This window comes from Nerophis lumbriciformis, linkage group LG06 (assembly GCF_033978685.3).
Source record: "Nerophis lumbriciformis linkage group LG06, RoL_Nlum_v2.1, whole genome shotgun sequence".
In the NCBI taxonomy this organism is placed as follows: Eukaryota; Metazoa; Chordata; class Actinopteri; order Syngnathiformes; family Syngnathidae; genus Nerophis; species Nerophis lumbriciformis.
In genome coordinates, this window is record NC_084553.2 from 50,333,475 (window position 1) to 50,360,950 (window position 27,476).

Consider the following 27,476-nt stretch of genomic DNA (forward strand, 5'->3'; position numbering starts at 1 on the left):
TAAAGTACCAATGATTGTCACACACACACTAGGTGTGGCGAAATTATTCTCTGCATTTGACCCATCACCCTTGATCACCCCCTGGGAGGTGAGGGGAGCAGTGGGCAGCAGCGGTGGCCGCGCCCGGGAATCATTTTTGGTGATTTAACCCCCAATTCCAACCCTTGATACTGAGTGCCAAGCAGGGAGGTAATGGGTCCCATTTTTATAGTCTTTGGTATGACTCGGCCGGGGTTTGAACCCACAACCTACCGATCTCAGGGCGGACACTCTAACCACTAGGCCACTGAGTAGGTAGTAGTGGGTTTCAGTAGGCCTTTAACTCATTACATGCAAAGTGAGATATGTCAAGCCTTTATTTGTTATGATTTTGATCATCATGGCTTACAGTTGTTGAAACCTTACATTTTCTGAGATTTTCAATTCAAGTTTTCATGTAGGACATAATCATCAATGTAACCAATAAAGGCTCGACATATCTCACTTTGCATGTAATAAGTTAATATCACATGTTACAGTCTTGTGTAATTTTCACATATATTAAATTCTACAGAGGAATATTAATTTCTTGTATTTATTTAAAACATTTTTTATTTGTTTTCCTTCTATGCTAGTATCTGCGTCTTGAGACCTCAGTGTAGGCTTTATTAGGTCACATTACCTCTAAACAAAATTGATACTAATCCATCCTATTTTATCTTTTATTTTCCAATTAAGAATCGATAAGAGAACCGTTAAGGAACCAAATCATTAATCAGAATTGAAAGTGGATTCGGAACCGCAAAAATCTTATCAATTGCCATCCCTACTCCCCATCATTAGTTGGCGTAACAAATATCAGTAAGATCCGACCAAAACATCTGGTCTTACTTGCTTGCGTTAGCTTACAGGTAGAGTTAAAGTTAAATTACCAAGGTGTGGTGAAATTTGTCCTCTGCATTTGACCCATCCCCTTGTTCACCCCCTGGGAGGTGAGGGGAGCAGTGGGCCGCAGCAGTGGCCGCGCAGGGGAATCATTTTTGGTGATTTAACCCCCAATTCCAACCCTTGATGCTGAGTGCCAAGCAGGGAGGTAATGGGTCCCATTTTTTTAGTCTTTGGTATGACTCAGCCAGAGTTTGAACTCACAACCTACCGTAACGCTGTTTTCCCAAACATGGGAAGGAAGAAAGTAAGTGTGAAGGACAGTGCTGCGAAGAGGTGGATGATTCATTGAATTAAAGAAAGAAATGATCCAAAACATGACCGATTGTGTAGTCGATTTGACGAGCAGTACGAGCGTAGCAAAGCTAGTCTGCACCGTACTGTAGCAGAATGAGCCTTAGACCAACCAAAAATTATAAAATATGATCTAAATGGCAGACATTTATCCATGAAAGTATTGAGAAGCTGCTGATGGTGTGTTCGACAGAGTATAGGCTGGAGGGAAAGACCGTAGAAGTCCACTCTCCAAGGTAAATGCTTTACATTATTATTACATTACTTCATAAAACTACTGTAGTTCTTTGTACTGCATTCTATGGTCGTGATTTTCATTCTTAAAAGTTTGTTTTACTATTTAAAAGGCATCTTAAAATCGTGCTGTTTAGTGGAGGGGGGGGCGGGGGGGCAAGCATCAATATATTTAATTTCAATTGGAGACATTGATTTGAAATGCAAGTGTTTTGAGTTAAGAAAACCAACAGCGTACCGTGAATATTTGATTGTAGTATTAAAAATATGTTCATTTTTTATTTTCATTTAGAGAAAGACAGAATCTGATTATAACTTGCTTCATTCAGCAACACATCTTCTTATTCTCTGACACAACAGCTGTGTTGAGAAGCTGAGTTACGACGGCATGTACTGCACAGATTTGGACCCACAAGCTACGTTTAACAAGTTGATTCTTGTCAACGTATCGTTACCTATTAGGGGTGCCCCAATCTGATATTAATATCGGAATTATATCCACTTGGATGGATGGAACTTTATTGCCATTGCAATTAAAAATGGAATTTTCAGTGCAAACCCATCCAAAAACAGACATACAGTTACAGGGTGGACAGAACGGGAACACTGATCGAGTCTCCAAAGGGGCATCACCCTATAAAAAAGGTAGAAAAAAATGATAAAGCGGAGGATGAAAAAACGCAAGTCCCAAGCTAAACTGCAGGAGGCAAGGGGGTTAGTTATAGATCAGGAAAAAAAAAACTAAAGCCAAGCACATAGGGCTTTTTTTAATATCTCGATATTTTTAGGCCATACACAATATATATCTTGATATTTTGCCTTAGCCTTGAATTAACACTTGTTACATATAATCACACCAGTATGATGATTCTATGTGTCTACATTAAAACATTCTTCTTCATATTGCATTAATATATGCTACTTTTAAACTTTCAGGCAGAGAGGGAAATCACAACTAAGTCAATTTACCAAAACTGTATTTATTAAACAGTTCTTAAGCAGTGGCACAAACAGTCATGTCATTTCCAAAAGAGAAAGTGCAAGATTGTCAGAGACATTTTAAAACAAGCTATTAGTGCACTTTTGTGCATGATGTCACTAAGATGACATATCAAAATAACACTAAATTAAAGTGCACTTTTTGTACAGAACGCCACTACAATAGTTTAAAACAAATGAAGTGCACTTTTGTGCATGATGTCACAGAAGATATTTCAATAAGTGTCACATAAAAATGAGCTGCATATTAAATAGTATATGTCCTACGGTGTTGATGTGGAAATAGTTGCCTCGGCATTTAGTTGGTGTGGCAAAGAACAGAGATGTTGACATGTAAAGACATATTCCCGCTTGAAGCCAAACCACCGCCAGACGATGGACCCCGTGCTGTTTTTCTTGGGAATTAATTACTCCTCCATTTGTTACCAGATTCGCAGCTTCTTTCTCTCGTATTACCACTCAAACCACACCATTAGCTGTGTCGGAGGCAGATATTTACATATATCCGAATTTTAGTGTTACTTATTTTCTTTCATAGTCATATTTGAAAACAGCTCGTGTTTTCCATTTATTCTCTTTCTGTTTCTCTGGAAGTAAACTGTGTGTGTTAACCTTGAATTCTTTGGAATGTGTTTTGACTAGCATGTGTTTTGACTAGAGAGAGGAGAGAGGAGAGAGGGTTTTGGGGTCGGGAAGACAGACCATTTTGGCGGCGCGATAGAATGTTCTATGCTGGACTGGTCTCAAATGTATATCTGCAAAGCTTTGCCAATATATTACAAAATACCTATTCTGTCTCTGGTGGTTTTTCAACTCAGCTTTAAGTGTCGTAAAGAGCTTGGGAGCGACTTGTGACTTGAATTCCCTGGGAGGAACAACTGGTCCAAAACGCAACAGCTGTTAGCATCACAGCTAACGTTACCATCTGTCTGCTTCGCGGGAGCGTGTGACGTTGCTCACGTGACACTATGTGACGTATGTAAGAAAGTGCGCTTGTTTTAAGTCTCTGTGAGAAGGAGATACAAGAAAGAGTGAGAAACGCATGCAGTTTAATGCACCGTAGCTAAAAGCAACTGCGTGAGAACGTATACTCGAATATCACGATATAGTCATTTTCTATATCGCACAGAGACAAACCCGCGATATATCGAGTATATCGATATATCGCCCAGCCCTACAAGCACATACAAAACAAAGAAGCAAGCAGGATAGGTAAGGTAGAGAGGGAGGGAAAGTGTCTGCCTTGGATGAGTGCCAGAGATAAATGACATTTAAATGGCTTTGATATACAGTAAAATCTCCGATATAAGCTCCGATCCAAGCAGCCATGCAGCGTGTTTACTTATAGCCGGTTGACATCGAAATGTCCTCCAATGAGCACACAAAGTTGGCATTTTATTATATTTCAGCGAAGTCATTTACAAAATGTAAACATGGCAGGATATACGCTACTATGAGCTTGTAGCTACACAACAGCTAAGCACACAATCGCACACAAGCTAGACATACGTAATATAAAGGCCTACTGAAGCCCACTACTACCAACCACGCAGTCTGATAGTTTATATATCAATGATGAAATCTTAACATTGCAACACATGGCAATACGGCCGGGTTAGTTTACTAAAGTGCAATTTTAAATTCCGCGTGAAATATCCTGCTGAAAACGTCTCGGTATGATGACGTCAGCACGTGACATCACGGATTGTAGAGGACATTTTGGGACAGCATGGTGGCCAGCTATTAAGTCGTCTGTTTTCATCGCAAAATTCCACAGTATTCTGGACATCTGTGTTGGTGAATCTTTTGCAATTTGTTCAATGAACAATGGAGACAGCAAAGAAGAAAGCTGTAGGTGGGAAGCGGTGTATTGCGAGCGGCTGCAGCAACACAAACACAGCCGGTGTTTCATTATTTACATTCCCGAAAGATGACAGTCAAGCTTTACCATTGGCCTGTGGAGAACTGGGACAACAGAGACTCTTACCAGGAGGACTTTGAGTTTGTTACGCAGACACAGTACCGTGAGTACGCATGCAGCTGTGGCTTCCAAACACTTGCCCGTACGTGCGTGCCGCTATGTGCATGTCACGTACGTAACTTTGGGGACTTTGGGGAAATATATGTGCTGTATGAACTTTGGGGAGGTGAACGGTACTTTGGGCTGTGGGATTGAGTGTGTTGTGCAGGTGTTTGAGTTGTATTGGCGGGTTATATGGACGGGAGGGGGGAGGTGTTTGTTATGCGGGATTAATTTGTGGCATATTAAATATAAGCCTGGTTGTGTTGTGGCTAATAGAGTATATATATGTCTTGTGTTTATTTACTGTTTTAGTCATTCCCAGCTGAATATCAGGTCCCACCCGCCTCTCACAGCATCTTCCCTATCTGAATCGCTCCCACTGCCCTCTAGTCCTTCACTCTCACTTTCCTCATCCACAAATCTTTCATCCTTGCTCAAATTAAAGGGGAAATCGTCGCTTTCTCGGTCCGAATCGCTCTCGCTGCTGGTGGCCATGATTGTAAACAATGTGCAGATGTGAGGAGCTCCACAACCTGTGACGTCACGCTACTCGTCTGCTACTTCCGGTACAGGCAAGGCTTTTTTATCAGCGACCAAAAGTTGCGAACTTCATCGTTGATGTTCTCTACTAAATCCTTTCAGCAAAAGTATGGCAATATCGCGAAATGATCAAGTATGACACATAGAATGGACCTGCTATCCCCGTTTAAATAAGAAAATCGCATTTCAGTAGGCCTTTAAGTGTCCTTAACTAAACAAAATTGCAGTCTAAAACTCAACATTTGTCAATACAAACAAGTGTCAAATGATTACGTTTGCACATTAATTGCAGGTACAAAGCCTCCGAGGCATGAGCGTATTAGGAAATGTCCAGTAACAAACGTGTCCGCATCATTCAATTTACGACACCAAAAATGACAAAATTACTATTTCACTTCAAAAACACAAATCCATCATAAAATGAGTGTGTTTCATACCTACCATTGCTCTTTGAGGGATTTCACTTCATCAAACCTTTTCTAACTTTCCACACTACAAGTATGTACTTTCACGCCTTAAGGTTAGAGCAGGGGTCGGGAACCTTTTTGGCTGAGAGATCCATGAAAGCCAAATATTTTAAAATGTATTTCCGTGAGAGCCATATAATTTTTTTTTTTAACACTGAATACAACTAAATGCGTGCATTTTTAGGTAAGACCAACATTTTTAGAGTATAATAAGTCTCTTATTCTTTTTGACAACATTGTTATTCTGAAGGTAACCAATAATAAATCAAATACTTCTTACCATTAATGTGACTTCTTGAACAGGTGTGGTAGAAAACGGATGGATGGATTAAAATGCATGAGAATGTTTTATATTTTGAAGGTTATTTTTAACACTGTGATTACCAGCGGAATTATTCATTACTTATCGTGTTAAGCAATGTCAGCTAAGATTTATCTGAGAGCCAGATGCAGTCATCAAAAGAGCCACATCTGGCTCTAGAGCCATAGGTTCCCTACCCGTGGGTTAGAGTTTGACTAATTTGACTTGAGCAACCCTTTTCTAACATTCCACACCACAAAATAACAAAAGTATGTACTATGATTCCTGCTAAAATCATATTAAAATGATATCGGTATCGGCCAACACCCAAGGCTCCAATATCGGTATTGTATCAAAAGTGAAAAAGTGATACGGCACATCGCTTTTACTTGTGTAAAATTTGGCAAAATCCAAAGAATTGCAGCTCATCCCTCAACATGGTGAAATGTATTGGCAAGAAGCAGAGAAATAATTTTGCTCAGCAGTGGAGAAACCACAGTGGTGCATCTGAGGGAAAACAACTATCTTGCAAATGCAGGCCACACTCAAAACTTTTCTAAACTCGACTCCCGAGGGGGAAAAAAAAAAAATCCCACAGAAGGACTCGCTGATTGAAGTCACCTTCTCAGTAGTATGATAGCAAGATTTTTTCCAGTAGACTCAGCATGTTCACTGTCTCTCTTCCACAAATAGACACAAAATGCATCTGTAGAAAATGGAGGTGTGCAGATTGCCCACTTAGACATCTACATTATCTTTTTTTCCCCTCGACTACGCCGCGTTCCGCTCTCTTTTTGGAAGGCGGCCGTCAAGCGTGCTGTTTGTGCAGCCGTCCCTTGTCAGCCGCTTGCATCTATTTCCTCCCCTCATTGTCCCGTCTCTTGTCATTCTTTCACCCGTCCCTCATCTCTGCGCCATCATCCAGGACCTTGTGGCCTCCTATGTAGCGCTGGAGGAGAGAAGGGTCGGTATCTGGGCAACGCACCTAGCAACCGCTCCTGGTAACTATGGATTATAACCTGTTGCCAAGGGAGACAGAGATGGAGGATTGATCTTTTTTTTTTTTTTTTTTTTTTTTTTTTTTAACTAAAGTGAATTAAATGTTTGAATAAACAGTACATCAACACAGGCCATGCACACATTCATAAATCATCGGTGTCACTATAAAATGTACTATGACATATTCTATATTCTCATTTTGCTATTATTACTTATTTGAGACCTCTATAATTTAATATTATTATTATACGATCATTCATTTTGTCTTGCACTGCGAAAAAAATATAACAAAATATAGGATAAAAAGACTAGATTTTTTGAGAAAAAAAATACTAAAAACTAGTGAAATGATTTGTCCATGCAGCTTGTTGATTTTACTTGACAAGAGATCCGAAATTAAGATTTGTACATCTAGAAATTAGCAAGACTTTGAAGCTAGAAATACGTATATATTCAACTTTTAATTCTGAAATTAAGCATCCTTGGGATGTTGCACTGCAAAAACTAAAATCTAAGTAAGATTAAATATCAAATAAGGGTGATATTTGCTTATTTTCTGTCTGATAAGATAATTCTTCTCACTAAGCAGAATTTATGTTAGTGTTTTACTTGTTTTAAGGGTTTTGGTCCTAAATGATCTCAGTAAGATATTACAGCTTGTTGCTGAGATTTTATGACCTTTTATTGAGTGCTTGAAACTAGAATATCAACTGTTGCAAAGCTTTGTCATCAACACTCACAAGTATAAAACTACTTTTTTAAAGTAATCATTTCTTACTTCAAGCATGAAAAAAAAAAAATCATGATGCCGAGCGCATATCATTATGTCAAGATAATGGCACTAGCATTTACTTAATTTAAGAATATTTTTCAGCATATTGAGCAAAAAGGTCTCTTTTTTTTTCTACCAAGAAAAGTGCACTTGTTATTAGTGAGAATATATTTATTTTAAGGTATTTTTGGGTTCATTGAGGTTAGCTAATTTTACTTGTTTTGGAAAGTCACGACAAGCCGAATTTTTTTGTTCTATTGGCAGATAATTTTGCTTAGTTCAGAAAAAATACCCCTAATTTTTGTAAAAAAAAATCTTGTTTTTGAACACTGACTTTTTGCAGTGTGCAGAGTCTTTAAACATGATTTTCTATGCGGGGAAAACCAACATACTGTATCTTGTTTGAATACTTATTTTCTCAATTTTAACATTTTTTTAATTAAATAGAGGAAAATATATTATTCAGGTTGATTTTAGACTATGATATAAAGTCAATGACTACACATAAGTAAGTAGGGACATTTCTAGAATTAAAACGTAAAATTTTTTTTTAGCTTTTTTTATTTAGCCTTTATTTACCGTATTTTCCGCACCATAAGCCGCCCCGTGTTATAAGCCGCGCCTTCAATGAACGGCATATTTCAAAACTTTGTCCACCTATAAGCCGCCCCGTGTTATAAGCCGCATCTAACTGCGCTACAGGGAATGTCAAAAAAACAGTCAGATAGGTCAGTTAAACTTTAATAATATATTAAAAACCAGCGTTCTAACAACTCTGTTCACTCCCAAAATGTACGCAAATGTGCAATCACAAACATAGTAAAATTCAAAATAGTGCAGAGCTTAATGTTGCTCGAACGTTAATGTCACAACACACAAAATAAACATAACACTCACTTTCTGAAGTTATTCTTCATTCATAAATCCCTCGAATTCTTCTCCTACGGTGTCCGAATTAAAAAGTTGGGCGAATACGGGATCCAAAATGGCCGGCTCCGTCTCGTCGAAGTTCTTCGGCGTGACTTATTGCCTTAAGTTTAAATTCTGCGTTATACGCGTGTCGCTTAGTAGGAGCCATTTTGTGGTCTTTACAGATGTAAACACACAAAGGAAATGAAACGTAATACCCGCGCGCTTCTTCTTCTACGGGGGCGGGTGGTTGCTTACCGTAGAAGAAGAAGCGCTTCCTCTTCTACGGGGGCGGGTGCTTACCTTGGCAGTTGCTTACCATAGAAGAAGAAGCGCTTCCTCTTCTACGGGGAAAAAAGATGGCGGCTGTTTACCGTAGTTGCGAGACCGAAACTTTATGAAAATAAATATTTATATTAATCCATATATAAGGCGCACCGGGTTATAAGCCGCACTGTCAGCTTTTGTGAAAATTTGTGGTTTTTAGGTGCGGCTTATAGTGCGGAAAATACGGTAACCAGGTAAAAAAATCCCATTGAGATCAAAGATCTCTTTTTCAAGGGAGACCTGGCCAATAGGGCAGCAGCAAGGTTACATTAAAAACAGTAAACAACACATAAAACATCACATTTACAACATTAAAACTTGCTCACACAACACATGTGCATACAGACAAGGTAGACTGCAGTCCTTTCACAGAAGCTTTAAACTCATTTAATGTAACAAGGGTTGGAAGTTTAATATTCGATTGGCAATCTTGGCAAGTGGCAAATCATTTGCAGTGTGGTTACAGTATGGCAGTTTTTTGTTTCATAGAAAAATCTACCTTTTTTTTTATTCATTCACTTGTTTAATTTGTTATAGGAATATGACAGGTTTGTGTTGTTTAGTTGATTTTATTGGACATATTAAACTTGTTATGTCATCCACTCTGATGTTTATATCTGATCGAGTAATGCAATTTTTGTTGAAGTGTGTATTATTAGTATTTTCACCACAAAACGTGAACAAAAAGACACACATGTTGGTTTGTGTGCCTCTCAGCCATCCTCTCTCCTCGCCCACTGGCTGATGAGTGCTTTTATGTGGACACAACAAGTTGTCATTAAACTAAGCCACTATTTTTCCTAACCTTTACACTAAATCACCACACTTAGTCTTGGCATCCTGTGGATCGCCTTTTGTGGATGTGAAAGCCCGCAATTCCCCCATCGTCCTACCTCCCATCTCTGGGCTGGCTAATGATAGCCTGCCAGGGGGAGAGGCTGGAATGGAGCCGGAATGTCCTTGGAAAGTGTGTGCATGGTGAAGACAAGGCTTTGTGTCATGCTTACTCTCTCTCTCTTTCCCTTTTGCCGTCCACTTTATGGACATCTTCTAACTTGGAGTCTATTTCAACCAGAACATGCATATCAATGCACTACTTTGTCTTGTTGTCAGAAAAACAGAACCACTGACATAAGCACCATAACACTTCTATTTTGCCATGTTGGTAATGTTATGCATTTATATTTTTAAAATGATTTAGACAATATAAATAGACATTATTAATGTGGGGTCTGCATTTCTTCATAAAAAAAATATATCCAAAAATAATGTAACAGTTGTCTTGATTTGAATTCAACAGTAAAATGGAAACAACACTACATATTTAAGTGTTTTGTCACCACCTTGTGGTTTCTTATGGTGTATAACACTGTGAAATACAGTATATTTTATTTAACATTAGACAATTTGGAAATATACATTTGTAGGAGAATTAGAATACATTTTAAAGAAGGAATAATAAATTACCTGCTCTTAAAATACATATAATAGATACAATTAATACTTAAAATATTTTGTATCGCATAGTGCATCATTATTATTTGCTATCAAGATGCATAATAAATAATTATGATTTAAGAAATAAATATTTTGTACAGAATGTGTAAATAATTACTTAAAAGATCATCTTCATGTATCAAATTAATACCTAAAATAAACTACCACACCTATTTAATATATTATAATTTATATATTATAATTTTTTTGAAGGATATGATGAATGACTACAATATGAAAACAAAAAAATATCAAGAATATGTATGATGCAAAAAATGTTTTTAGGATGTATAAAAATGATTAATGAATACAATATTAAAAAATAATATATTTAAAAGAGATATAATCCAATAATTTTTTGCAGCATATACACAAAAAACGAATAAATAAAATACAAAACAAAATATAATTGTAAGATTTATAAAAAAAAAAGAAAAACATTTATATTCTTAAAATATATAATCCGATAATTGTTTGTAGCATATACACAGATATTGAGTAGATAAAATATTAAAAAATATAATGCAATAATTGTTTGTAAGATATACACAAATAATGAAAAAATAAAATATTAAAAGAAAATATTTTGAATTATTTAAACATATTTTGTTATTTATGTAATGCATACAATTTTCTATACAGGATTAATAAAGATTGTATAGTACTTTGTATACAACTAACTCTACTACTACTACCACTACTACTTTTGTATACCTGAATGAATACCTAAAATGAACTACCACAAATATTTAATATTTAATAATTTATATAGTTATGCTGTGATTGTTTGAAAGATATGATGAATGAATAAAATATTAAAACCAAAAATATCAAGAATATGTACAATGCAATAATTGTTTTTAGGATTATACACATAATGAATAAAGAAAATATTTAAAAGATATGTAAACCAATAATTGTTTGCAGCATATATACAAATAACAAAAAAATAAAATGGAAAACAAAATATAATGTAATAACTGGAAGATTTATACAAATAATGAATACATTTAATATTTTAAAAATATATAATCCGATAATTGTTTGTATGATATACACAAATAATGAATAAATAAAATATTAAAAGAAAATATTTTTAATTATTTAAAAGTATTTGGTTATTTATCTAATGCATTACATTTTCTTTATAGGATTAATAAAGTTTGTATAGTACTTTGTATACAACTAACTCTACCACTAGTTGATGTATTGAATTGAAGACGGGATTATCATGTAAAAAACTGTGATCATTATGTGTCATATTCTTATTTATTGAATGTCTCTATTCAAGTAGAAACAACATAGATTTAGTACCTTTAGAAGGGAAACTGCACTTTTTATTTTATTTTGCCTATCGTTCACAATCATAATGAAAGACATGACGACGGATGTTTTTTTGTTTTTGTTTTCAATGCATTATAAATATTCAATAAATGCGACCAAAAGTCTGCTTACAGTGGAGCCTACAGGAGCTGCTCTATTATGCCTATAAAGCCCTTAAAAAACATGCACAAACCTCCATTTAGGTTTTATATACATGATGTAAGTATATATGTAATGTAGTAATGGGCACATTTATAATAACATTTAATATTTATGTGTTTTGATCATTTTAAGCATACGCAGCACATTCATTTCCAAGACACATCACGACGTTCGCTTTTTTTTTTCAACAACATCACTGATTATTACTCACTGCAGACTTCATGAGAGCCAACAAACATAATAAATCATCACTTACTGTACAATGTCTGCTGTCATTAGGATGCCGACTGCTTGGATGTTCATATATTCCCATTTACATGAAGAATGACTCATATTCCTCGCGAAGAAAAGAGGATGGAACCAAGCGTCTTTTTGTGTTGTTCTCGCCATGCCAGATCTAAATTGGCTGTCGAAGTGTACAAACTTGTCGGAATCCGTCCTCAGCCTTTTACTATCCAGGTTGGAGGCATGATGTATGATCTAGAATAAAGTTTGACGACTAGTACCCGCACTCTTTTACTATGAAGCCACACTGTTATAACACGTGGCTTGGCTTTGTCTTGCTGAAATAAGCAGGGGCGTCCATGATAACGTTGCTTGGATGGCAACATATGTTGCTCCAAAACCTGTATGTACCTTTCAGCATTAATGGTGCCTTCACAGATGTGTAAGTTACCCATACCTTGGGCTCTAATACACCCCCATACCTTCAAAGATGCTGGCTTTTGAACTTTGCGCCAAGAACAATCGGGATGGTCCTTTTCCTCTTTGATCCAGAGGACACGACGTCCACAGTTTCCAAAAGCAATTTGAAATGTGGACTGGTCAGACCACAGAACAGTTTTCCACTTTGCATCAGTCCATCTTAGACGAGCTCGGGCCCAGCGAAGCCGGCGGCGTTTCTGGGTGTTGTTGATAAATGGCTTTCGCTTTACCTAGTAGAGTTTTAACTTGCACTTACAGATGCAGCGACCAATTGTAGTTACTGACAGTGGGTTTCTGAAGTGTTCCTGAGCACATGTGGGGATATCCTTTACACACTGATGTCGCTTTTTGACACAGTACCGCCTGGAGGATCGAAGGTCCGTAATATCATCGCTTACGTGCAGTGATTTCTCCAGAATCTCTGAACCTTTTGATGATATTACGGACCGTAGATGGTGATATCCCTAAATTCCTTGCAATAGCTGGTTGAGAAATGTTGCTCTTAAACTGTTCGACAATTTGCTCAGGTCACAAAGTGGTGACCCTCGCCCCATCCTTGTTTGTGAATGACTGAGCATTTCATGTAATCTGCTTTTATACCCAATCATGACAGCCTGTTCACCTGTGGGATGTTCCAAATGAGTGTTTGATGAGCATTCCTCAACTTTCTCAGTCTTTTTTGCCACTTGTGCCAGCTTTTTTGAAACATGTTGCAGGCATCAAATTCCAAATGAGCTAATATTTGCAAAATAAATAACAACGTTTTCCGGTTCGAACATTAAGTATCTTGTCTTTGCAGTCTATTCAATTTAATATAGGTTGAAAAGGATTTTCAAATCATCGTATTCTGTTTTTTTTATTTATTTACGATTTACACAATGTGCCAACTTCACTGGTTTTGGGTTTTGTAGTTAATCATAAAACTGGCACCCAATGGGTTTTTTTTTAATTACCGATTTTTAACTGAGAATCGTTTTGAATCGATTCTGATTCGAATCGTTACCCCCAAGAATCGAATCAAATCGTGCAGTCCCCAAAGATTCACAGCCCCATTAATAAGGTATATTAGTTGTAACAATAGTAACTCCAGGTCTTTGCTTTGTCAGCAATAACGTATAATCTAAGATAAAAGTGTTTTTTTTCCCCCAAATAGTTTAGCATTTACTTAATTACATTACATGGATTTTAGCACCTTTGATGTCCAAAATGTCTAATATTAAACACCCCTCAGTTTAAAATATAAACAAATGTGGCCACTGCGTGTAGTACGCTATGCCACCACATGAGGGCAGTGTCTGCCTATCACTGCCAGTGAGCTCAGTCATTGCCACCAAGGATGAGTTGGTGGTGTAACCCAGGCAGAAAGTGTTGATGTGAAGGGAGGGTTTATGCCAGTCTCATTTCATGGCCAGTCAACACACTGGGAATTGGATCTAAGGCCAGGAGAACTATTGTTGGAGAGAGAATGGGGGGCAGAGCATTGTTAGAAAAGGGAAAAAAAACAGACATAAAATGTAATATTTTCTGCATGTGTGTTGGTCACTGTTTTTTGTTTTGTTTTTGTGTACGTTGCCACAAACTAGCAAGTAAAAATTGATGATCCGCTCAGCGTTTTGTGGCGTTAAAAAAAAGTGCACCTGAAGACAAGTGGAGGTAATTTAGAGGCGGCAATGAGGAAACATGTAAATATTGGCACTACTAAAAGACAAACAAGGTGGCGGGTGCTGGCAAGGGGGGGGAGGGGGGCTTCTTCATAAGCTAATTGATCAATTTGGTAAACAGAGGCCTCTTGTGTGGGAGATAAAGCAGAGGGCTAATGACTCATCTGTGGGCTAAATTGAGTCAGGAGATGATAAACCAGCAGAGGAGCAAAGGCAGCTGGTGGTCAGTGGGATGAAAACACAATGATGTGCCAAAAGCCGTGCTGGGGTATTAGGCTCGGGTGCAAACAATGCGATTTGGTGAATTTGGAATGATAAACCATGTTAAAACCCCTGATGGTTGGTAATACCATTTGAAATGAACGTAAACTGTGATTGACACACTTTGGTGAACTCGCAGATTGTCACACCGCGGTGAGGGATCAATCAATCAATCAATCAATGTTTATTTATATAGCCCTAAATCACAAGTGTCTCAAAGGGCTGCACAAGCCACAACGACATCCTCGGTACAGAGCCCACATAAGGGCAAGGAAAAACTCACCCAGTGGGACGTCGATGTGAATGACTATGAGAAACCTTGGAGAGGACCGCATATGTGGGTAACCCCCCCCCCTCTAGGGGAGACCCAATGCAATGGATGTCGAGTGGGTCTGACATAATATTGTGAGAGTCCAGTCCATAGTGGATCCAACATAATAGTAAGAGTTCAGTCTATTGTGAGGCCAGCAGGAAACCATCCCAAACGGAGATGTCTTGTCTTGGTTTCTTCTGTCTTGTGAATTGCATGTTTTACTTTGAAAAGTAACTCCTCTCGTGTGAGATCACTTGCTCTTCCTTTTGTGTCATCAGTCTGACGTCATCCCTGACCCATGATTGCTTCCACCTGTTCCCCATTACCCTCATGTGTTTTATAAGCCCACGCCTCCCCTTGTTCTGTACCAGATTGTCTCGATTATTCGTGCCTTTCTAGCATCCATGTCCATTGCCTTGCCTCGTCTGACGTTTGTATACCTTGATCCTGAATTCCTTTGTTGCTATTTTGAGTTTTCTTTTTCTCCTCCTCAGCAGAGTGATTTTGTGTTATTTAGTTTTACAACCGAAGTGGTTAGATTTAAGTTTTTCTTATAGTTCTTTCTTCCTCAAATTTTTGAGTGACATTTTTTGTTAACATTTATTAGATTAGAGAAAGTGTAGAATTTTCATAGCCATTGTTTTTTCCTCCTGTTGGAGCGTTTTGTGTTTATATAAATTTCATAGAATATACGCTATAATAATAGTATATTATAGTCAGAGGTGGGTAGTAACGCGCTACATTTACTCCGTTACATCTACTTGAGTAACTTTTGGGATAAATTGTACTTCTAAGAGTAGTTTTAATGCAACATACTTTTACTTTTACTTAAGTATATTTATAGAGAAGGAACGCTACTTTTACTCCGCTACTTTTATCTACATTCAGCTCGCTACTCGCTACTAATTTTTATCGATCTGTTAATGCACGCTTTGTTTGTTTTGGTCTGTCAGACAGACCTTCAAAGTGCCTGCCTTACTGGTGACGTTTCACTTCGTTCCACCAATCAGATGCAGTCAACTGGTGACGTTGGACCAATCAAACAGAGCCAGGTGGTCACATGACCTGACTTAAACAAGTTGAAGAACTCATTGGGGTGTTACCATTTAGTGGTCAATTGTACGGAATATGTACTGTACTGTGCAATCTAATAATACAAGTTCCAATCAATGAATCAAAAGTGTGAAGGAAAAAAGATACTTTTTTATTTCAACCGTACATCCCGTCAAAAGCCTAAAGACTGACCGCACATGAGGACGTTCCTGTCTTCACAATAAAAGTGCCGCTCCATCGCGCCTGCGCTTTCAAAACAAGAGTCTCCGAAAGCCAGCGCAAACAAGCTAGCAAGCTACAGAGTTTGACGCCAATATATTTCTTGTAAAGTGTTTAAAAACGAATATGGAAGCTGGACAAATAAGATGCCAAAAACCCACCACTTTCATGTGGTATTAGACAGAAAGGAGGAACTTTTCTTCTCCTCCATTTGAAAACGTGGACGTTATCATTACTACTGTCTGATTACAATCAACGCAAGTCAGGTAATACACCAACTCATATTCTAGTCTTCATGAAAGAAAGGAATCTATATGTTAAACATGCATGTATATTCATTAAAACACCTTTAACATGTAAACAAAAACAGCAAAATAAATACATATAAATTATATACTGTATATATCAATGTATATGTATATATATATATATATATATATATATATATATATATTAAGGCTGAAACGACGCATCGACGTAGTCGACGTCATCGGTTACGTAAATATGTCGACGCCGTTTTTGTGCGTCGGCGCGTCGCATATTTACGTCACACTACTTTACTGTCATGGCGGAGCGCAAAGCAGACGATGCGAGCGAGGGGAAAAAAGCACGCCAAAAGTCGTCAAAAGTGTGGGAGTATTTCAATAAACGGCCTAATAATGTTGTTGTATGCACACTGTGTCGAGCGGAAATGGCCTAGCATAGCAGCACAACGGCTATGAACGAACATTTGAAAAGAAAACCCCCGACAGCGTTCTTGCCATCACCATCAACAAGTCAATCGTCCGCGTGCGTATACGTTGTCATTATTACACAAAAACATGAATGTGTCATTTGTATCTGCGTTGTAAATTCATAAACTAAAGCACCGTTTCGCTCTGAGAGGCGCGTTTGGCGTGCCTGTTCAGTGTTTACAAAGACGCGCTCCTCTTTAACGCTGTGGAGAGGCCGCGGCGGCGAGCGAGCGGCGAGGCGGGGCGCGCCGGGAGCGACGCCGCAATCGTGCCCAGGTGCGCGATCCGCGCAGTTGGAAGACAAAAGACTTTGTGTAAAATTAAAAGATTGTAAACCTGGCAAAGCCGTCTGGCGTTCAGTCTGTCGGTCCTGAAAGAACCCCACGGCACAAGACGTGTCACAAACGCTAACGTTAATTAGTTGTGCAAATACCTTTTACAACATTAACAGTTACATATACTATGTACAAACCAACAATTAACTTTCACTTTAATCATACTATCATTGTTGTGTTATTAAGCAAAATAAGCAATACTTTTACTTTTGTTGAAATGTTTACACTGTACACATTTTTGTATTGGATGTTTAGCTTTATTTTTGCACATTTTAGCAAATAAGCAATACTTTTACTTTTGTTGAAATGTTTACACTTGTTACAGAATATTTCCGTTTTGCACTTTTTTGTATTGGATGTTTATCTTTATTTTTGCACATTTTAAAGCAAAATAAGCAATACTTTTACTTTTGAAATGCTTATACTATTCCAGAATATTAAGATTTGCACTGGATGATTACTTTTATATTTGCACATTAAAAAGCAAATAAGCTACTTTTAATTTTGTTAAATGTTAAAAGTTTTAAATGTTTACATTGTTACAGAATATTTTGTCATGTTGTTGTCAATGTTGACTGACTAGTGGCCATACTTTTTTTTTTGTAAATAAAAGCCATGCCTTTTGAAAAAACTGGCCTACATTTATTTTTTCCTCTTCATTTTAAATAAAAAAAAAAAATCGGTAAAAGGAAAAATAATCTATAGATTAATCGAAAAAAATAATCTATAGATTAACAGATTAATCGAAAAAATAATCTATAGATTAATCGATAGAAAAATAATCGTTAGCTGCAGCCCTAATATATATATATATATGATATGAGTGTGTATGTTACTCATCAGTTACTCAGTACTTGAGTAGTTTTTTCACAACATACTTTTTACTTTTACTCAAGTAAATATTTGGGTGACTACTCCTTACTTTTACTTGAGTAATAAATCTCTAAAGTAACAGTACTCTTACTTGAGTACAATTTCTGGCTACTCTACCCACCTCTGATTATAGTTCGTCATTGTTTTTTTTTGTGTTTTCCTCCTGTCGGAGTGATTTTCGGTTGTTCCTTTTTTTTGGAACCTTTTTCCGTCGACTAATTAAGTTATTGTAGATTTTGAATTGCCCTGATTCTGGAGGTGAAAGGAAGCTTTCAAAATAAAAGCCTGCTGATATATTCCCTGCTCTGCATCTGAGTCCTATCCTTTTGACCAAGCCTGACACAGATATTGCTCATTTACTGGAAAAGCAAGCTCGTGCCCTAATCGTGACCAACAGTACCTTGGTAGCTAACATGAATACATGCAGTCAATAAATCAATTAATTGAAATGAACTACAAACCCCAAAGCCAGTGAAGTTGGCACGTTGTGTAAATCGTAAATAAAAACAAAATACAATGATTTACAAATCCTTTTCAAACTATATTCAATTGAATAGACTGCAAAGATATTTAATATTCGAACTGGAAAACGTTATTTTTTGCAAATATTAGCTCATTTGGAATTTGATGCCTGCAACATATTTTAAAAAAGCTGATACAAGTGTCAGAAAAGGCTGAGAAAGTTGAGGAATGCTCATCAAACACTTATTTGGGACATCCCACAGTTGAATGGGCTCATTGGGAACAGGTAAGTGCAAATTAAAACTCTACTATGCAAAAGCGAAAGCCATTTATCAACAACACCCAGAAACGTTGCCGACAGGGGTGTGAGCAGGGATTGTGACGTTCATATGTTGTCAATATTCAGTGTTTTATCGTTCATAGTTAATATTGTAAATCCCACATTCTTTATTTTCATGTACATTCTGGTTGTGTCATTCAGTAAAAAATGTTTTAATTCCATTCCGTTTTTAAGGCGGTCTGTCATAACGTTTTTAGCATTCAAGCAGACATTATTTTCAGTTTTTGTATTAGTGTTCCTAAAAATCAGATATACTGGCCCACAGACACATTTTTATCTCTAAATTTGGCCCCCCGAGTCAAAATAATTTCCCAGGCTCGGACTAGTCGCTACTCGCTAGTTGCTACTTGCTAGTTGCTACTCACTACTCACAACTAACTAGAAAGAAACACCACAAAGTAATACCGATTTGAACTAAAAATTTGACCATAGCTAAATTAAATTTTCCATGGTTGTACTTTGGATATATTTTTACCTCTGTAAGTTTGTATTCAGTTTTATTTTTGGACTTTTTTTTTGTTTTGTTTGTTCAACACGGACAAGCCAGACTGCCCAATTTGTTGGAAAGTGATGGCAACAATTTAAAAAAAATCAGACGAAATTTTTCAATAACTACTTAAGTAAAATTTTTGCTAACAGATTTTATTTTTTATTGTTGACTCATTTGCATAAATTCAAGTTACTGACTTTTCAAACACAAAGGTGAAAAAAAATATAATGAGAAATAAATGTTTATAGAAATACTTGCATTATTAGTATATATTATGGTTACATCAGTACTTAATTTGGTCTCAAAATGATATTGACAATAATATTGTTTATCTGCAATAATGTGCGGGACAATATGTTGTCCAGAAAACTTTATCAGCCAAGGCATAACTGCAAGACTTATTAACATCTTTCAATCTGAGAAACTAAGATATTTAATATAATACATTTAAGATATTTAAATTATATTATTGATTTTTGTGTACATCATAGACAAATTGTTGCACTATTTCAGAGATGTGAAGCTCCAGGGATGAACTTAACATTAGGCAAACAAATTTTAATCAATCAATCAATCAATCTTTATTTATATAGCCCTAAATCACAAGTGTCTCAAAGGGCTGCACAAGCCACAACGACATCCTCGGTACAAAGCCCACATACGGGCAAGGAAAAACTCACCCCAGTGGGACGCCGATGTGAATGACTATGAGAAACCTTGGAGAGGACCGCATATGTGGGTAACCCCCCCCCCCTCTAGGGGAGACCGAAAGCAATGGATGTCGAGTGGGTCTGACATAATATTGTGAGAGTCCAGTCCATAGTGGATCCAACATAATAGTAAGAGTCCAGTCCATAGTGGGGCCAGCAGGACACCATCCTGAGCGGAGACGGGTCAGCAGCGCAGAGATGTTCCCAGCCGATGCACAGGCGAGCGGTCCACCCCGGGTCACGACTCTGGACAGCCAGCACTTCATCCATGGCCACCGGACCTGTGCCCCCCCCCCCCTCAAGGAAAAGGGGAGCAGAGGAGAAAAGAAAAGAAACGGCAGATCAACTGGTCTAACAGGGGGGCTATTTAAAGGCTAGAGTATACAAATGAGTTTTAAGATGGGACTTAAATGCTTCTACTGAGGTAGCATCTCTAATTGTTACCGGGAGGGCATTCCATAGTACTGGAGCCCGAATAGAAAACGCTCTATAGCCCGCAGACTTTTTTTGGGCTCTGGGAATCACTAATAAGCCGGAGTTCTTTGAACGCAGATTTCTTGCCGGGACATATGGTACAATGCAATCGACAAGATAGGACGGAGCTAGACCGTGTAGTATTTTATACGTAAGTAGTAAAACCTTAAAGTCACATCTTAAGTGCACAGGAAGCCAGTGCAGGTGAGCCAGTATAGGCGTAATATGATCAAACTTTCTTGTTCTTGTCAAAAGTCTAGCAGCCGCATTTTGTACCAACTGTAATCTTTTAATGCTAGACATAGGGAGACCCGAAAATAATACGTTACAGTAGTCGAGACGAGACGTAACGAAGCCGCCCACAACCTCCCAGCTCCCTCAAAACAAAGTTTTCTTCTATTATTATTATATTTTGTCTTAATTTGAGCACTTAAAAATCAAAATGCTTCATCAATCATGATGGTTTTGACAACTTCCACCTTCCTTTTCTCACATTGAACTATTCCATGTTGCTACACATGTGCAGACTTGATTGTTTCTTCCGCCAAGAAAAATATATTGTGTGTAAAGCTGCAGCTATCGATTATTTTAATAATCAAGTAATACAGTATATCGATTAGGTTGTTAAATTAATCGAATAATCGGATTTAAAAAAATCAATAAAACACTTTATAGCCTCAATACATACTTTAGGAATATAATTTAAAAAAAACTAAACATTTTCTGCTTGCCATAAGATTCATTGTTTTTTTTACATTATAAATGCACATCATCAACATTGAAATTGCACTTTTAACGTGTGCACATTAATAAAATGAACCATGAAAAAACTGGGCACGTCATCCAAACACCACCGCTCTCATGTGCCTTCTATTGATTTTTAGTTCCAGGCACTCAATGCGGTCCAGATTTTAATAACTGTTATTAGTTACACTCAATAAATGATTAATCGAAGCACCACAATGAAAAGTTAAGGCTTTTTTAAATTTTATTATTGTATGTTCCGGACTATAAGGCGCACCTAAAAACCTTAGATTTTCTCCAAAATCAACAGGGCACCGATAACCTGGTGCGCCCAATGTACATATTAATTCTGGTTGTGCTTACCGACCTCGAAGCAATTTTATTCGGTACATGGTGTAATGATAAGTGTGATCAGTGGATGGCAGTCACACATAAGAGATACGTGTGGACTGCAAGTTGATGCTAGCAAATAAGCCATACTTGCCAACCCTCCCGAATTTTCCGGGAGACTCCCGAATTTCAGCGCCTCTCCCGAAAACCTCCCGGGACAAATATTCTCCCGAAAATCTCCCGATTTTCAGCCGGAGCTGGAGGCCACGCCCCCTCCAGCTCCATGCGGACCTGAGTGAGGACAGCCTTTTTTTTATGACGGGAGGACAACAGGGTGACAAGAACTAAATCATCCAGACTAAAGATAAATTGTATTATGTTTATCTTACCTAAAAATAAATATATTTATTAATTTAAAAAAAATAAATAAATACATTTTTACTATATTTTGCTAAAAACATCAACATTAATTGTATTTTCACTGACTCCTTATTACATCCAGCCATAGAATTATACATTAAAATAAACATATTGGAAATAATTAATTTTAAATGATCATAATAATTCATTTAAAATGGCCATATTTAATTATTGAAATAATTGCTTGTTTATCAACAACTTTAGCATTTTATTCATTACAATTTGAAGCTCTCGGAAGCCAAGTTATGTTATATTCCTTAAGATTTATTTATGCAAGTTTGAAGTATCAATTATCTAAACACAGTTTTGTTTGCATATTTTCAGGATGTAGATATATATACAGGTAAAAGCCAGTAAATTAGAATATTTTGAAAAACTTGATTTATTTCAGTAATTGCATTCAAAAGGTGTAACGTGTACATTATATTTATTCATTGCACACAGACTGATGCATTCAAATGTTTATTTCATTTAATTTTGATGATTTGAAGTGGCAACAAATGAAAATCCAAAATTCCGTGTGTCACAAAATTAGAATATTACTTAAGGCTAATACAAAAAAGGGATTTTTAGAAATGTTGGCCAACTGAAAAGTATGAAAATGAAAAATATGAGCATGTACAATACTCAATACTTGGTTGGAGCTCCTTTTGCCTCAATTACTGCGTTAATGCGGCGTGGCATGGAGTCGATGAGTTTCTGGCACTGCTCAGGTGTTGTGAGAGCCCAGGTTGCTCTGATAGTGGCCTTCAACTCTTCTGCGTTTTTGGGTCTGGCATTCTGCATCTTCCTTTTCACAATACCCCACAGATTTTCTATGGGGCTAAGGTCAGGGGAGTTGGCGGGCCAATTTAGAACAGAAATACCATGGTCCGTAAACCAGGCACGGGTAGATTTTGCGCTGTGTGCAGGCGCCAAGTCCTGTTGGAACTTGAAATCTCCATCTCCATAGAGCAGGTCAGCAGCAGGAAGCATGAAGTGCTCTAAAACTTGCTGGTAGACGGCTGCGTTGACCCTGGATCTCAGGAAACAGAGTGGACCGACACCAGCAGATGACATGGCACCCCAAACCATCACTGATGGTGGAAACTTTACACTAGACTTCAGGCAACGTGGATCCTGTGCCTCTCCTGTCTTCCTCCAGACTCTGGGACCTCGATTTCCAAAGGAAATGCAAAATTTGCTTTCGTCAGAAAACATGACTTTGGACCACTCAGCAGCAGTCCAGCTCTTTTTTTCCTTAGCCCAGGTGAGACGCTTTGCGCGCTGTTTCTTGGTCAACAGTGGCTTGACACGAGGTATGCGGCAGTTGAAACCCATGTCTTTCAAGCGTCTCTTGGTGGTGGATCTTGAAGCACTGACTCCAGTAGCTGTCCACTCCTTCTGAATCTCCCCCACATTTTTGAATGGTTTTTTTTTCACAATCTTGACCAGGGCGCGGTGATCCCTATCGCTTGTACACTTTTTCTGACCACAGTTTTTCCTTCCCTTTGCCTCTCCATTAATGTGTTTGGACACAGAGCTCTGAGAACAGCCAGCCTCTTCAGCAATAAACTTTTGTGTCTTTCCCTCCTTGTGCAATGTGTCGATGGTTGCCTTTTGGACAGCTGTCAAATCTGAAGTCTTCCCCATGTTTGTGTAGGCTTCAGAACTGGACTGAGAGACCATTTAAAGCCCTTTGCAGGTGTTTTGAGTTAATCAGCTGAATAGTTTGTGGCACCAGGTGTCTTCAAAATTTAACCCTTACACAATATTCTAATTTTGTGACACACGGAATTTTGGATTTTCATTTGTTGCCACTTCAAATCATCAAAATTAAATGAAATAAACATTTGAATGCATCAGTCTGTGTGCAATGAATAAATATAATGTACAAGTTACACCTTTTGAATGCAATTACTGAAATAAATCAAGTTTTTCAAAATATTCTAATTTACTGGATTTTACCTGTATATATATTAGGGATGTTCGATAATGGCTTTTTGCCGATATCCGATATTCCGATATATATATATATATATATATATATATATATATATATATATATATATATGTCTTAATAAGGTTATCCAAAAAATAGTGCTCGATACCGTAGTAGAGCGCAATATATGTATGTGTGGGAAAAAAATCACAAGACTATTTCATCTCTACAGGCCTGTTTCATGAGGGGGGGTACCCTCAATCGTCAGGAGATTTTAATGGGAGCATTCGCATACCATGGTTTATATAGGGCACAGAGTGGGTGGGTACAGGCTGGCCTAGGGGCGTGGTGATTGGCTCATGTGTTACCTAGGAGGTGTTTCCGTCTATGGCGGCATGTTGTTACAATTTCGCTGCGCTTGTTGAGGGATGACAGGTCTGGACGGTAAATAATAAACAGTTTCTCTTTCAAGCATAGGTTGCATCTTTTATTACCACTATTGTAAGGTGTGCTGGATGCAAGAATTTGCCATGTTATTGAATATTCAACATTATTGTCTTTGAGGTCCCAAATGTGTTTGCTGAGTTCCGTGGTATTTCGCAGGTTTTTGTTCCTGAAAGAAGCCTTGTGATTGTTCCATCTGGTTTTGAATTCACCCTCGGTTAATCCTACATATGTGTCGGATGTGTTAATGTCCTTGCGTATTACCTTAGATTGGTAGACAACTGATGTTTGTAAGCACCCCCCGTTGAGAGGGCAATCAGGTTTCTTTCGACAATTACATCCTTTGTTGGTTTTGGAGTCGCTCTGTCTGAGGGCCGACGGCTCATTTGCAATTGTTTTGTTGTGGTTTGAGATGATTTGTCGTATATTGTTCATGCAGCTGTAGCTCAATTTAATGTTGTTCTTGTTGAATACTTTTCTTATATATATATATATATATATATATATATATATATATATATATATATATATATATATATATATATATATATATATATATATATATATATATATATATGTATGAAATACATATATACATAACCACGCCCCCGCCCTCAACCACGCCCCTGTCCCACCCCCGACCACGCCCCCCACCCCCCACCTCCCGAAATAGGAGGTCTCAAGGTTGGCAAGTATGAAATAAGCAATCAAGTTGATGTTTCATTGAGAATATAGAACATTACACAGAGCGCTGAAAAACATGTTTGAGTACGACTTTGGTAAGTTACAAAGCCGCACCGCTTGATGGAATGCGAGAGCATTACGGCAACAGTGGTCAAACGTACTCTGCTTCAACATGGTGTGTGTATAAGGACCCCAAATTGTCACCCATTAGCAGACATATTATCTGGCGTTTTGTTTCACAATATTATGCAAAACCAACTTTTCTTACCTATTGGTACCTGCTGATGTGTATTTGGGATTTGCATATGTCTCGAAAATTTGCACGCGTCCGACATTGTAATCTATGTCATAGTCAATAAACTCCTTTTATTCTCTATCTTCTCGTTATGCGGCATTCATCCTCCGTTGTTGCCATTTCTAATATAAAGTAGTGTAAAGTTGTAACTTATATCGTGTCAGTCGACTCGTTATGGAAGCGCTAAAAACTACCGGTACAACAAAGATGCAGTCCGAAGTGGAGGCACGTAAATAAGACCGCCCACAAAACGGCGCATCCTGAAAAGACGGTCAGAAAGCGGCTTTAAAATGATCTGTAAAACATAATCTATGCAACATTTTGACCAAAAAAACACCATTACCGTATTTTCCGCACTATAAGGCGCACCGGATTATTAGCCGCACCTTCAATGAATATTTCATAACTTTGTCCACCAATAAGCCGCCCCGGACTATAAGCCGCGCCTACGCTGCGCTAAAGGGAATGTCAAAAAAACAGTCAGATAGGTCAGTCAAACTTTAATAATATATTAAAAACCAGCGTTCTAACAACTCTGTTCACTCCCAAAATGTACGCAAATGTGCAATCACAAACATAGTAAAATTCAAAATAGTGCAGAGCAATAGCAACATAATGTTGCTCGAACGTTAATGTCACAACACACAAAATAAACATAGCGCTCACTTTCTGAAGTTATTCTTCATTCGTAAATCCTTCGTCTTCGGTGTCCGAAGTGAAAAGTTGGGCAAATGTGAGATCCAAAATGGCCGGTTCCGTCTCGTCGAAGTCATCGGAGTCAGTGTCACTGTTATCCAGCAGTTCTGTGAATCCTGCCTTCCGGAAAGCTCGGACCACAGTTGTGACCGAAATATCTGCCCAGGCATTTACGATCCACTGGCAGATGTTGGCGTCGTCTGGCGCTGCCTCCCTGTCTTAGTGAAGGTGTGTTCGCCTTCTGTCATCCATTGTTCCCACGCAGTTAGCAGTCTAGCTTCGAATGCCCTGTTGACACCAATATCTAGCGGCTGGAGGTCTTTTGTCAATCCACCCGGAATGACGGCGAGTATTGAATTAAGCGCGTAAGCGTGTCTCTTAATGTGCTGTTATGAGCTAGCAAATATAACAACTACACTACCCAGCATGCAACGATAGTTACGAGCATGCGCGGTAGCCCTGAGAAGCGTTGTATGCTGGCAGTTAGAATGTGGTTATGAGCACGCTGTGAGTAAACGTTGAGAACTCAGTTAACACGCCTCGTCTGCATTATTTATAATTAGACAGACAACACACTTAATAGGAGCCATTTTGGGGTCTTTACATAAACACACAAATGGAAATGAAACGTCACATATCCCAGCATGCACCGCGCGCTTCTTCTTCTTCCGGGGGCGGGTGGTTGCTTACAGTACAAGAAGAAGCGCTTCCTGTTCTATGGGGGCGGGTGCTTACCTTGGCGGTTGCTTGCGTAGAAGAAGAAGCGCTTCCTGCTCTACCGGGAAAAAAGATGGCGGCTGTTTACCGAAGTTGCGAGAACGAAACTTTATGAAAATGAATCTTAATATTTATCCATATATAAAGCGCACCGGGTTAAAAGCCGCACTGTCAGCTTTTGAGTAAATTTGTGGTTTTTAGGTGCGGCTAATGGTGCGGAAAATACGGTACATGTTATGTAGACCAGTGGTCCCCAACCACCGGGCCGTGGCCCGGTACCGGTCCGTGGACCGATTGGTACCGGGCCGCACAAGAAATAAAAAATAAATAAATAAATAATGCTTTTTTTTTTTTTTATTAATTTTTTTTTATTAAATCAACATAAAAAACAATACATACATTATATATCAATATAGATCAATACAGTCTGCAGGGATACAGTCCGTAGCACACATGATTGTATTTCTTTATGACAAAAAAAATAAAAATAAAAAAATAAAAAAATGGGGCCATATCAATCAATCGATCAAACTTTAGGCGTCCGGCATACCACCGATGAGCATGGAGAAGATCTTATCGGCGTCCGTGTTGGCGCACACCTTGTCAAAGCTGACGCTGGTCAGGCTGCTGAGGGTGAAGTAGAGGGCGGCGATGTACGAGCTGCGCACCGACGGGCCGCCGACCGTATTGTTGACGTAGGGCATCTCCAGGCGTTTGCCCAGCTCATGGGGCCATCCTCGGGGAAGAGAACGGAGGACAACAGGGTGACAAGAACTAAATAATCCAGACTAGAGATAAATTGTATTATTATGTTTAACTTACCT